A 13196-nucleotide genomic window follows, 5' to 3' on the forward strand; every position below is an offset into this window, starting at 1 on the left:
CTACAGTCGGTCATAAACAGGGTGGAGAACATCCACCAAAAAAAATTCTTTTCCTGGCTTTTTGTTAAATAAAAAGAGCAAGAATTTGTTGCAGATAACTTTATTCCTATACGAAATAGAACCTCATGATCCTTGAACCTCATCATGAAAAAGTGGTGTATTGTGGAGTTATATTTGACGTGGGTGAGAGGGAGCATAATATCTCTGTGATGGCCTAACTGCAAGTACAAAGACCAGTTAACTGTTTCACTTATACTGTCTGTTTATAATATCCAGTACATTGCTGTCAATTTTTTCCTAGAGAAAGAATATTTGCATTATGAAATAAATTACGACAGTTGTTTGAAAAATGAAAAAAAAAAGGATACCAAAGTTATGTTGAGTCGTTTGATGCTGAATTGCTTTCACCCCTGTGTTTGTTTTGCCTTTCCATTTTCACATCGGGTAGCTCTGCTTTTGTGTGCTCCACTGTTCCATATTCCCCTCTCCTGCCTGTGTTGCCAGATTTTGTGAAGTAAGTGTGAAATACCTTTGTGAAACTTTCTACCTGTCATTGTTTTTTTAGCCTCATATACCAAAACCACTGTATGAGAAATTTTGAAATTTAAATGGAAAGTGCTGTAAACTAGCTTTTTGGAATGTGCAACATTGTTTGTGTGTTTTCTAAGATAGTAGCTAGTAACTTACTGTTCGCTGATTTCAGCATGTAGAATGAAGGCACTAGGGAGACTACCTTTCATCCGAATGAGGCTACAGCACACGATGAACTCAGCGTTGTGAAACAAAATTTTCACTTTTTTTAATGACTTCATGAGTTAATTCTGCAGCAGAATTACTTCTGGCTGAGGTATGAAATGTTTGTGAGAGGAATGTGATATTTGTTGTTTAAGTGGAGAGGACAAAAAGAAACCCGTAATGGAAAACACATATTTTAAATTCAGACCAAACCTCTGGCTGGCTGTGGTGTGTTTAGCAGGGCGTAGCTGCACAAGTTGGAGGGTAAGGAAAAAGTTGTAAGAAACAGTGTTGAAAGGCAGCAGAGTAAAGGGTAAGTCGTAGAAAGGTGCAGACTTTACAGTAGGAGAGTGAGGTTACACCCCAGTTTGTGTCTCTTGGTGTACTTATGAGGGGTAGTCATAAAGTTTTAATTATCACTTTAATGATATGAATATAATAAGAGGGAAACATTCCACGTGGGAAAAATATATCTAAAAACAAAGATGATGAGACTTACCAAACAAAAGCGCTGGTAGGTCGATAGACACAGACATACACACAAAATTCAAGCTTTCGCAACAAACGGTTGCTTCGTCAGGAAAGAGGGAAGGAGAGGGAAAGACGAAAGGATGTGGGTTTTAAGGGAGAGGGTAAGGAGTCATTCCAATCCCCAATCCCGGGAGCGGAAAGACTTACCTTAGGGGGAAACGCGCGCGCGCACACACACACACACACACACACACACACACACACACACACACACACATATCCATCCGCACATACACAGACACAATATGTGTGTGTGTGTGTGTGTGTGTGCGCGCGCGAGTGTATACCTGTCCTTTTTTCCCCCTAAGGTAAGTCTTTCCGCTCCCGGGATTGGAATGACTCCTTACCCTCTCCCTTAAAACCCACATCCTTTCGTCTTTCCCTCTCCTTCCCTCTTTCCTGACGAAGCAACCGTTTGTTGCGAAAGCTTGAATTTTGTGTGTTTGTTTGTATTTGTTTGTGTGTCTATCGACCTGCCAACGCTTTTGTTTGGTAAGTCTCATCATCTTTGTTTTTAGATATAATTATCACTGTAAAAATAAATAAATAATAAATAAATAAAAAAAAAACCACAAGCGATGACTGCAGTTCTTGGAGACAGTTATAGTCTCTCAGCACACGCTCCATTCACTGTGGCATCTCTTTGCCAGTGTGAATGACTTGGTAGAGATGTTGGTTGTTCGCATTTTGGATGTTCAGGAAGCGTTACCCTCTCAAAAATCCAGCTCGTCATCACTCTGGAGATGTGTGCCATGAAAGAGAAGGAAGTCACTGGCTGCCATGTCAGGAGAATGTTGGGGAGGAGGGAATGCGGGAATTTTGTAGAAAGCAATCTGTGTGCTGTGCACAGAGAGTTTCCCACGATGTTTCATCTTGACAGGCTCCTATAACTTTGTCAGGAGATTTCAGAAGTATGCTCTTGTGATGGTTGGCAACTTAAGAGCATAATCGACAATATAAAGAAAATTGTAGAGTGCCACTCACTGTAAAGGTGACACATTGAGTCGCAGACAGTCATAACAAAAAGCCCGTTACAATTTAGATTTTATCCAAAGCATTTTACAGAAAAGAAAACAGATACATTCATTTGTACAAGCAAATAACCTCACGCACACATAACCAGCACCTCTGGCAGCTCAGTCAGATATACAACTGTCATGTTGAACAAAAGCAGCACTCTGTAGAAGGCGCGGATGGGGAAGGGGTAGTGGGGTACATATGGATAGAAGGGTATGAACGGGGGGGGGGGGGGGGGGGGGGAGGAGAGCACTGTCTCTAGTGGAGTGTCTAGGGACCAGATGCCCAGATGCAGGCACGAAGGCTGCCGGGTGCAGCATCTGGAGGCTGTGGGGCAGACGGGGGGGGGGGGGGGGGGGGGATAACTGTATTGTGGAGGGTATGGGGACATTAGGTTAACACAGGTTGAGGTCAGGATGATTCCAGGAGTGGAGAATGTGCTGTAAGGATAACTCCCATATATGCACTTCAGAAAAGCTGGTGATGGAGGGTAGGATCCAGATAGCCTGGGTCATGAAGCAGACACTGAAATCGAGCATCAGCTGCGTGTTGTGATACAGGTTGATCTACTTTGCCCTTGGCTAAATCTGCATGCAATCAGAACTGAAGTCATTTCTCTCTCTGTTAAGTTTCTAGCATATGGTAATTCTCTTTCAACTGTATCTCATAAGATATAACTGACAATATTATGAAAAGGATGGATTGCTACTCACTGTGAAGATGACCTGTTGATTTGCAGACGGGCACAACGAAAATATTGTTATGCTTTGAGCTTTTGGCCAAAGCCTTCTCCGCAAAAGAAAACACACACAAGCCAGCACACCTCTCACACACACACACACACACACACACACACACACACACACCACTTCAGGTGGCGCATCCGTGTGAGGTGTGTGTGCGCGCGCGCGTGTATGTGTTTGTGTGTGTGTGTGTGTGTGTGTGTGTGGTGCTTGTTTGCAAGTCAATGTCATCACCTCACCTAATCACAGTTAATTTATTGCTATTTTTGATGGCAGGGAAGCTGCAGGTTTTCACCTGTTTGCTTTGCTCCTTTGTCTCAGGGTTACAGACGTTCACTGAGCATTTTTTCATGGTTCTTAGGTCATCCGAGTTGGCTTGACACAGTTGCTACTTTTCCACTGGTACCTCTTTGTAGTGAGCTTTTTGAGTGACAGCAGTCGCAAGTTACTTTTCTCATGTTCAAAATGTCGTGCAAGTTGTGACAAATTTCACTTTCTTCTCTATGACCTCAATTGTGATATGCCAGTCTTCAAGCACTTGTGATTTTGGATTCTTCCCAGAGATGTGGTCTGTCACTTTGTACTTCGTCATTTGGACTTGATTGACCATGCTGAAAGTGTCTTTGCTACCTAACCATAGCGTCAGTAGATGTTTATTGCAGTACACTTGCACCAAATTGGCACAGATTGTTGCTGCGTTATTCTTGTTCTGTTGCAGAAAACTGATTACTGCATGACACTCCATAGTTTTTGACAAACTACATCATTTTCATTGGGCTCCTCTAGCAATTTGCTACAGTACCAGGTGCAGGATTTAAATGTGTAACAATACTGCAAAGAAACAAAAATTAATTGACTTCATTATTTCAAAGTGATAACTGAAACTTGATGACTACGCCTAATATTTTTTTTCTATGTCACTTTGCAAGAAATACCTCCTTGGGTGTGAAGCTCAGTATCTATAAAACTTATATGTCACAGTCGATTTGGAAATTGTAATGACTTACAGTAATCTGAATAAGTAAACAGCTTATAACTGATGGCATCTCAGATGTTCGTTTATTATTAGGAAAATACTCCATGTGGGACTAGAATGTTTTCACTTTGCAACTGATGTTTTTTTAAAAAAAAAAAAAAAAAAAAACGTTCTACATTCAGTAATTTTAATTCAGCTTTCACACATGAACATAAATTTATGTTGAGTGTCTGGTGTTCCTCCTGTTAGCTTGGCACAGCACACTAGTATTAGAAATGGATGCTATATTTGAAAAGAATTACACCGTTCTTCCAACAACACGTGTTAAGTATACAAAAAGGAAGAAAGAAAGATTAGGGATTAACATCCAGTTCAAGTTCATTAGAGATGGAGCACAGTCTTGGATCATTTCAAGAATGGGGAAGGAAATCAGCCACACCCTTTGAAAGGACTGTCCCAAACTTTACCTGCAGTGTTTCAGGGAAATCACGGTAAACCCAGTTCTTGCTGGCTGAATGTAGATTTGAAACATTGTCCCCATCCCTTGAATGCCAGTCCATTGTGCTGAACACTGCACCACCTCACTTGGTTTAAATAGATGTTATGCTTTGAAAATTGAGGAGAGTGTGTCTTAACAACACACACAAAACACTCTTAATGCTATTTTATTCATACTTACTTTGGTTTGTCAGCACTAACTTCATATGTTTTAGCAATAGGGTTTTATGTATACCTTGATGTTGAGACTACCATTTAAGTTTTCCTAATCTCAGTTACATAACCTTAGTTGCATAGCTGCATCGTGTCTTGTGATTGTAGGTGTTGCTCATCAAACAGTGGCTCACTGTTTATACGGTAGCAGTTTCAAAGAAGCAGTAATAGGCATCCACATATTTTACTTGGAAACAAACATTAACAAAAGGTGAGAGGAATTGTAGTTTTCAGAAGCAGAGCTCCCTTCATTGACTAGAAAGATAGAATAAGAGGGGGAAAACAATATTGTTAATTCCAGTATGTTGTTACTTTTCAACTTATTTCATTATCTAGTTTTTCCCAATCAAGCTGTGATGTAATGTTTTCTTCTTTAAATGAAATGAATTTAAGTTATTGCAGTCAGAAGCTCTAAAATATAAACAGCCTATATGGGTGGTGTAAGTCAGTATCTTGGAATACTTAACTTGAGATCTGCTCATTGTCCTGGAGTTCCTTCTGAGACCTGGATTCACATTTTAGGTTCAATCAGCATGTAATCTGAAAAGTAAACTTATTTAACACAGTGACACAGATGATGTGCCACTAGACCTCTGACCAACAGTGTGTGCCAAGTCGAATACCGTTCTTTAATAACATTCCAAACAATGTTTACGTTATTGCTATTACAGATATTTTACATTAAAATTAAAAATAATTACATCTAATTGAACTGACTCGTGTACATTATAGTTCCAAATACTCTAAACGGCTTTAGACTTACATTTCAGCCAATTCAGACAGGTTCACATTAAATTTGAAAATTGAACACTCAGTTTACTAGTTTTCTTAATTACATGAAGAGCAAGGTACATTCAATGTTCCTAACATGTGTTTGGGCTTATAAGCATATGATGATATTTACATTAATATGTGCAGTAGTTCTGTTCTTTTACATGAAGGTTCCATTTGCCAATTTGGTTACATCTTTCAGGCTGCATTATTTTGTGATTGAGTTTAATTACATTGGGAATTAAAGATTTACATTATGTACTTTTGTTTTAAACATTAAAAATAGCAAATTATATGTTATTTCAGGTATTTAGGCAAATGAATGAAAGTTAAGTAACACTGCATTATGCAATTTCATTATTCTATAATTAGAACAGAATGCAATAATTTCAGATGTTCCTACCAATTAATCAAATTCTATAGTTTGATGCATTGCTATTTCAAGACAGTATACATTTCATATCATTCACAAGGTAGAGATTACTGGTGCAAACATTGCATTTATATTATGAATATACTGTCAATTGGAATCTGAGTGATTGCGTGCCCTAAATCAACTAAGAGTTGTTTTATCGAATTCTGCAGCAAACCTCCTAAACTGGTCTGTTACATATCAGTGCCAAGTCAGCGGTGAGAAGAAAATTGTCAGTGTTAATACACATATGGTTCTAGAGTTTGCTTGTTGTCTCGCCTTTTGCCTGTATTTGAGGCTCATTAACTGATAAATAACAGCTTACTATGTCTTTACTAGTTTTAAGTTTCATTTTTGATACATTTATTTATTTATAACAGACAGGGGGCAAAGTAAAGAAAATACGAAAGACACACAGGCAGTAGCAAGAAAAGTGTTCCTAAGAAAGAGAAACTTATTAACACTGAATATATGTTTAAATGTTAAACTCTTTTTCTGGAAGAATTGTCTGGTGTGTGACCTTTTATGAAAGTGAAATACAGACAATAGACAGACAGAATGGTAGAGAATATAAGATTTTGAAATTCGGTTTTACGGAAGAATGCTGAAGTTTAGATGGATAGATTGAGTAAACAAATAAAGTGCTGCATTAATATGGATGAAAATGGAGCTTTAAGGCACAATTTGAGTAATTGATATGATACATCCCACTGTATCGAAGAATAGTTAATTTAGTAATGGAGGTGAATGTGGGGAGTAAAAATAGTACGGGGAGACAATGGCTTTACCACAGTAAGCAGGTTCGAGCTTACGTAGGTTACAATAGCTGGGCAAAAATGAACAGATTTGCAAAGGATAGATTTAAATGGAGAAGTACTGATAGCATTTTGCTAAGTTTGTAAGATTTTACTGGCATCATGCTAGGTTCGTAAGTTCTCGCCGCACTGTTATCGGCACGATGTGAGAGTAGTCGTATAATAATCTGAAGTGTAGCTCTGAGTAAGATGACTTAAAAAGATGCATGGACCAATCTCAAATGCGGGCAGTGATGTGATGTGAATTTGGTGGCTTGTGTAGTGGCAAATGGCTGTGTACAGCACTCATGGCTGGCAGCTGGTTTACATTTGTCTTCAGTGGAGATATGAGTTGCTGTCAATGCACCATGTGTGGTCAGCAAAGACACTGTCAATATTGCAACATGTACCCCATTGACATCTTCTCATTGTGCATCTTCAGATTTCCATCTCTTAAGGAAGAAACCCTTAAGTTTTACTCCTATAGCCATGGGAATGACATTTCTTCAACCTTCACGGTAAATGATAACAGCCAAACAGTTGCAGGATAAAGATTTATGATCCTGCAACTGTTCAGCTGTTATCATTTACCGTGAAGGTTTTTAACAGTTGCTGCTTCAGCCATGTTTAAAATTTTGACTTCTTCAACCGATATTTTGGCTGCAGAGTTTCCAATTATCCCCAGAGAGAGCCGAGCCTCAACCTCCTTTGTTTTGATAATACTTCCACACCACAGTTCATCAGAGAACAATTAACTCTTTAATGCCAGTAACAGAATCATGGTGTGGCCCCACACAGTACAGAATCATCTGCACGAGTGAGCTCCACTGTACTTGGAAATTAAGTGTATATTTCCCATTTTGCTTTTGGACTCTGATTTGATACCTTCACTGACTAAGTTAGATATTCATATTTCTGTAACATTGTCATGTTTAACTTACACATTATTACATACTATTAATTATTACACGAAGTGTCAAATTAATTTGATGCAAGGAACATTGTGCTATATTAAACAATAAAAACTTCTTTTCTGTTTTATGTGATGGGTGGTTAAGTCACTATTTTTTCTGTTATATCACTTCACTTAAAATACATCAGTAAATGAAGAAATAAAATAAAGAGGGAATTTAAACTTTGATGTTATGGATATTTTATAATTACGTAGTGTTAACACTACATAGCCTAATAATGTATTTTCTTCATGTAGGTCCATTACATGATGGGTCTTGTGCTTAAAGGGTTATGAAACAATGATGTTTGTATCTTCTTTGTATATTAAGTGCACCCTCTGTTTATTGTCATGTGTGAGGAACACTTTTTTGTGTGAAAACATCAGCATTTCTCATAGTCTTTCTCCTAATGGAGTGACACACACATGGAGAGGGATTCGTGACACTATTGATGTACTCATCATTTTGTAAATACTATATTAGTGTAGTAACCGTTTGCTTTCAGAATTTCCTATATTTAACTTCATATAGTCTGTACCGAAAAGTAATTTTAATTTAGAAAATGCATAATGCAAAGCTGCATTAATCTTCCTTTATTATTACTACTAGTCTCTGTATAGCTATTTTTATTGTTATTGATACCGAGGTGATGTTATTTTACCAAAACTTGTAGTAATAGTAAAGAAAGATTAATAGCTCATTGTGTCATGTATTTTCTAAAGTATGTTAGGGCTGTTGGAAGTCAGCTGAAAAAAATGCAGGGTGATATTACACTACTACCTAGCAAGAAGTTGCTTAATTTAGCCTCATGAATGGCAGTATTGATCAAGTAATCAGTCCATTGCTATTGCTTCACAATTACTGTACTTCCCCAGGCAGTGAATGTAATACATATGCAGGAACCACATACAAATTACACTGCATCTCAATGTGAACTCTTTGCACAATCTTCGCATTTAAATTTTACCGCTATATGTGACCTTCACTATTATACCACCAGCTCATAGAGTATACAATTTAGTGAACCAAATACAAACATACTGAGTATCAGACCAGATTTGTTAGTGATGGATTCAGGACTTCCTCACACACGGAACTCACCAAATCATTTTTAATTGAACAAGATCAACAGATATAAAGGTAATTTCGAGAGTAGCCCAAGGGAGTGTTAAAGGGCTGTTACTGTTTACAACACATATTACTGATCTAGTGGGTAATCTTGGAGGCTGTTCGAAGATGAGATGAGGAAGATTGCAATTCTAGAGGACTGTTTTAAAATGCAGAAAGACCTGCAGGGATTGGTAGCTGACACTCATTGTAAATAAAGATAGCATATTGCTAATAAATAGGTGAATAGATCCACTTCTGTATTGGTGAAAAGTAACTGGAAACTAAAATGACTGTAAAATTCCACCGTGACCTGAAATAGGATGACCAATTAAAACAGATAGGAAAAGCAGATGCCAGGCTGATCCTCATTGTAGAAATCATAAACAAAAGTAGTTTGCCCTTAAAGAAGTGTCTTAAAACACTTGTTCAACCGATTCTCGAATTTTTTCTCTGTAGTCTGGGGTCCTTACCAAGTTGGATTAGTAGAAGAGATGGATAAGTTGCAATGAAGAGTGGCTTGTTTCATCACAGAATTATTTAGTCGGCATGATGCTGAGCAAACTCCAGTGGCAGATGCTATAAGAAGGATGCTGTGCATCACAGAGATTTTCTGTTGGAATTTCAAGAGTTTACATTTGAGGAAGAGTTGGATAACATACTACTACCTCTCACATATGTCTTGCTAAATGACCTTGAAGGAGAGAAATTAGAGCTCATACAGAGATGTACGGATAGTTGTTCTTCTGATGTACTATTCATGTATGTAACAGGGAAGGGGGCAAGAGATAGTGAAACTGGCTGCACACTGTCAGGTGGCTTGCGAAGTTCCAGTTCCAGTGAAAGAATCTGCAATAAGACTGGCAGTGTCTCCTCTTCTTGCATATTGTGCTGTTGAGATGGGACTATTTTCTCCAATTTCAGACCTGATGTAATTTCTGTCTCCCACAGATGCATGATTGAGAGTGCCTCTTATTCTTTGGTGCCGTAGTTATTTGCCTGTCATGAGACCATTCATGTGGAAAATGTAGTCCACTTAAACTATATTCTCAATAACCCTTACTATTTTGTACAGGAGTTGCACAAAAATATGGAAATGCCTTGAGAAATGCGTGCTTGAAAATAAATACAGATGTTAGCCAAGCCAGCTGCTTGCATTGTTGTATTTGACCTTGAACAGCACCTGGGCGATGTCCTCAACATGTAGCAAGTGGATGTTGTCGTTAGAATGGTCTCCTGTGTAGTTCAAAATGGCTCTGAGCACTATGGGACTCAACATCTGAGGTCATCAGTCCCCTAGAACTTAGAACTGCTTAAACCTAACTAACCTAATGACGTCACACACATCCGTGCCCGAGGCAGGATTCAAAACTGCGACCGTAGCAGTCGCGCGGTTCCAGACTGAAGCTCCTAGAACCGCTTGCCCACCACGGCCGGCTTCTGTGTAGTTCTAGTGCATGATGTTAGACCTAAATGAATCTGAATGTGGGCTTCTTGGTGCCCATATGGTGGCACTTCCTTTATGGCTGGAGCCGAAGTGTTTGGTGTTTAAAAAGGCATTGTATCAAAGCTTTATAACCCATACAGGGAAAGTAGAAAAACATCATTAGCTAAGTCAGAATGTGGATGAAAATGTGTGCTGACTTGTGTGAACATTTGCGTGCCATCTACTTTTGAAGAAGGATGTAGTCAGAAAGCTGAACATTTCTAGCATTCTCTTTCATTGTGCCAGTTTGCGACTCAGTGCCTGCTCTTTGTGGTGGGTAGGAATCTATTTTTTTCCCATATTGTCATTATGAACGTGTATGTGTTTTTCTAAATCTGATGAGGTAAAATGTCTGATGGCTTAACCTTCTTTTAAATGTGCCTGTCTGCCACTGACTGTCACTTCTATATCGTGGGTAACAATCTATCCTGATTCATATTGCAGCTACCAGTAATGCTGGACAATTTATTTCAGGTAAACAAACCAACTTTGAAAAAAGAGAAACTTTAATTTTAATTCTTCTACCACAGATGCCGTTCATCCAACGTACGTAATTATTGTATGAAGGTATTGATAAATATTGAATAATGACATTTATTGGGTCACAGATAACAGTTTCCCTGAAAACTAATGGTGATTTACAAAACCAGGTTCTAAAAATTCAGTGATTTCAGAGGAGGAATGGGTGATAAGATATGCTTTAAAAAACTGAACTTATGACATCTGGAGAGTCCCAATTTTATACCTTACGCTTGTGTGTGGTTGGTTAAAAACATTTTTCCAGGTTGACAAATTCCATATTGTTCAAAAGATGGAAATATACAGGGTGAGTCACTAACTATTGCCACCAAGAATAACTCCAGAAGTGTGATAGGAGCTGAAAAGTTTGTGGGACAAATTTTGCATGAGACAATAAGTGCCACAATATGACGTTGGTTTTTTGTTGCTAGGTGGGGTTGCTTCAAGGATATGAAGGTCAACTTTTCTTTTTAAATGGGATGCTATAGTTTGGTACTTATTTTCTGATATCGGCTATCGAGATGAATCCAATGATGTGTAACAGTAAGGTCAATGAAGGTTACAAAGGTGGCATGAATATCTATTTACAGAAGGTGTTCGAAGTGACGACCATTGGTATCAATGCAGTGCTGCAATCTCCTTATCATGGATTGAGTGGTATTCCTTATCACTTCGGGACTTATCGAAGCAGATGCTCTGACAATTCTCTCTTGTATATTGTGCCACCAACATGTAAAGACCATTCATCGGTTTTGCAATACAACACTTATAGGAACGGTGAGACTAGTATCGTCGAATCAAGCGAATGTGAATGCTGTGTTCCTTTGAAGAACAAGTCGATATGCTTCCCATTTATGGAGAATGCCAAAGAAATTCAGTGAGAGCTAGAGACTTATATGCTGAACGATATCCTCAACGTACTGACCCTACACATCGTTCATTTAAATATGTGTATGATAAACTGAGAACAACTGGATGTTTAACGCATCAGAAACATATCCGGCACAGGAAAGTTACTAATGAGGAAATGGAAATTGTTACTCTTGCCACTGTGGTTCGAGATCCTTGTGTTAGTTCGTGTCAAATCGCAAGGGAATCTGACATGAGCCAGAGTAGTGTTGTTCGTGTTCTGCATTGCCATAAATATCATCCTTACCATATCAGTCTCCACCAAGAATTAACTGGTACGGATTGTATGCGTCGCATTGAATTCTGCCGATGGGCTCAACTTCAGATTCAGAGGGATGAGACATTTATTAATTTGATTTTGTTTACTGACGAGGCTAATTTCATGTACCATGGAAATGTTAATTTGCATAACATGCATTATTGGACAACTGAAAATCCATGTTGGCTGCAGCAAGTTGCACACCAAAAACCGTGCTCAGTGAATGTATGGTGTGGGATTCTGGAGGACAGAATTATAGGCCCCTATTTCATCGAAGGAAATCTTAATTGTAGGAAGTACACCACATTCCTGCAAGAAACATTAGGTCTGTTATTGGAAGAAATAACTTTAGGAACAAGGAACAGACTGTGGTATCAACATGATGGGTGTCCTGCACATTTTTCGCTGCTGGCTAGAAATGAGTTGCAGAGACAATTCTCAAATCGTTGGATTGGACACGGAGGAGATGGGCCTCGGCCAGATCGTTCGCCTGACCTGACGCTTCTGGATTTTTTCTTGTGAGGATTTGTAAAAGACATTGTTTTTAGATGTTCCAACTATACCTGAAGATATGTGAGAGAGAATTGTCAGAGCATGTGCTTCGATAAGTGCCGATGTGATAATGAATACCACTCAATCCATGATAAGGAGATTGCAGCACTGCTTTGATACCAATGGTCATAAATTCGAACACCTTCTGTAAATGGATGTTCATGCCACCTTTGTGATCTTCAGTTACCTTCAAAGACCTTACTGTTACACATCATTGGATTCGTCTCAATAGCTGCTAACAGAAAATAGGTACCAAACTATAGCATCCCATTTAAAAAACAAAGTTGACCTTCATATCTCTGAAGCGACCCCACCTAACAACAAAGAACCAACGTCATATTATGGCCCCCATTGTCCCATGCAACTTTTGTCCCTCAAACTTTTCAGCTCCTGTCATACTTTCAGAGGTAGTCTTGGTGGCAATAGTTAGTGACTCATCCTGTAGAGCCCATGTGGGAGGTATTGTTATATCTTGTGCTGCAGTCTCGTATGTCATAACTCATTTGAAACTGACTTCTGATGTTTGCCACAAATAAAATTAAATTGTGAACATAGTGGTCATGCCTATCCGAGTGAAGAATCTTCTGCAAGATGGTCAGTTATCAGCCCAACATAATATTGGAACTGCTTGAGTTTCCAAAATAAATGATGAAGTGACCTTAGCTGTATTGTTTGAGCTGATCACCCCATAAGACAGTGTGTTGTGGAAATATGCAAAAAT

The sequence above is a fragment of the Schistocerca cancellata genome, chromosome 10, assembly GCF_023864275.1.
Source record: "Schistocerca cancellata isolate TAMUIC-IGC-003103 chromosome 10, iqSchCanc2.1, whole genome shotgun sequence".
Taxonomy (NCBI): Eukaryota; Metazoa; Arthropoda; class Insecta; order Orthoptera; family Acrididae; genus Schistocerca; species Schistocerca cancellata.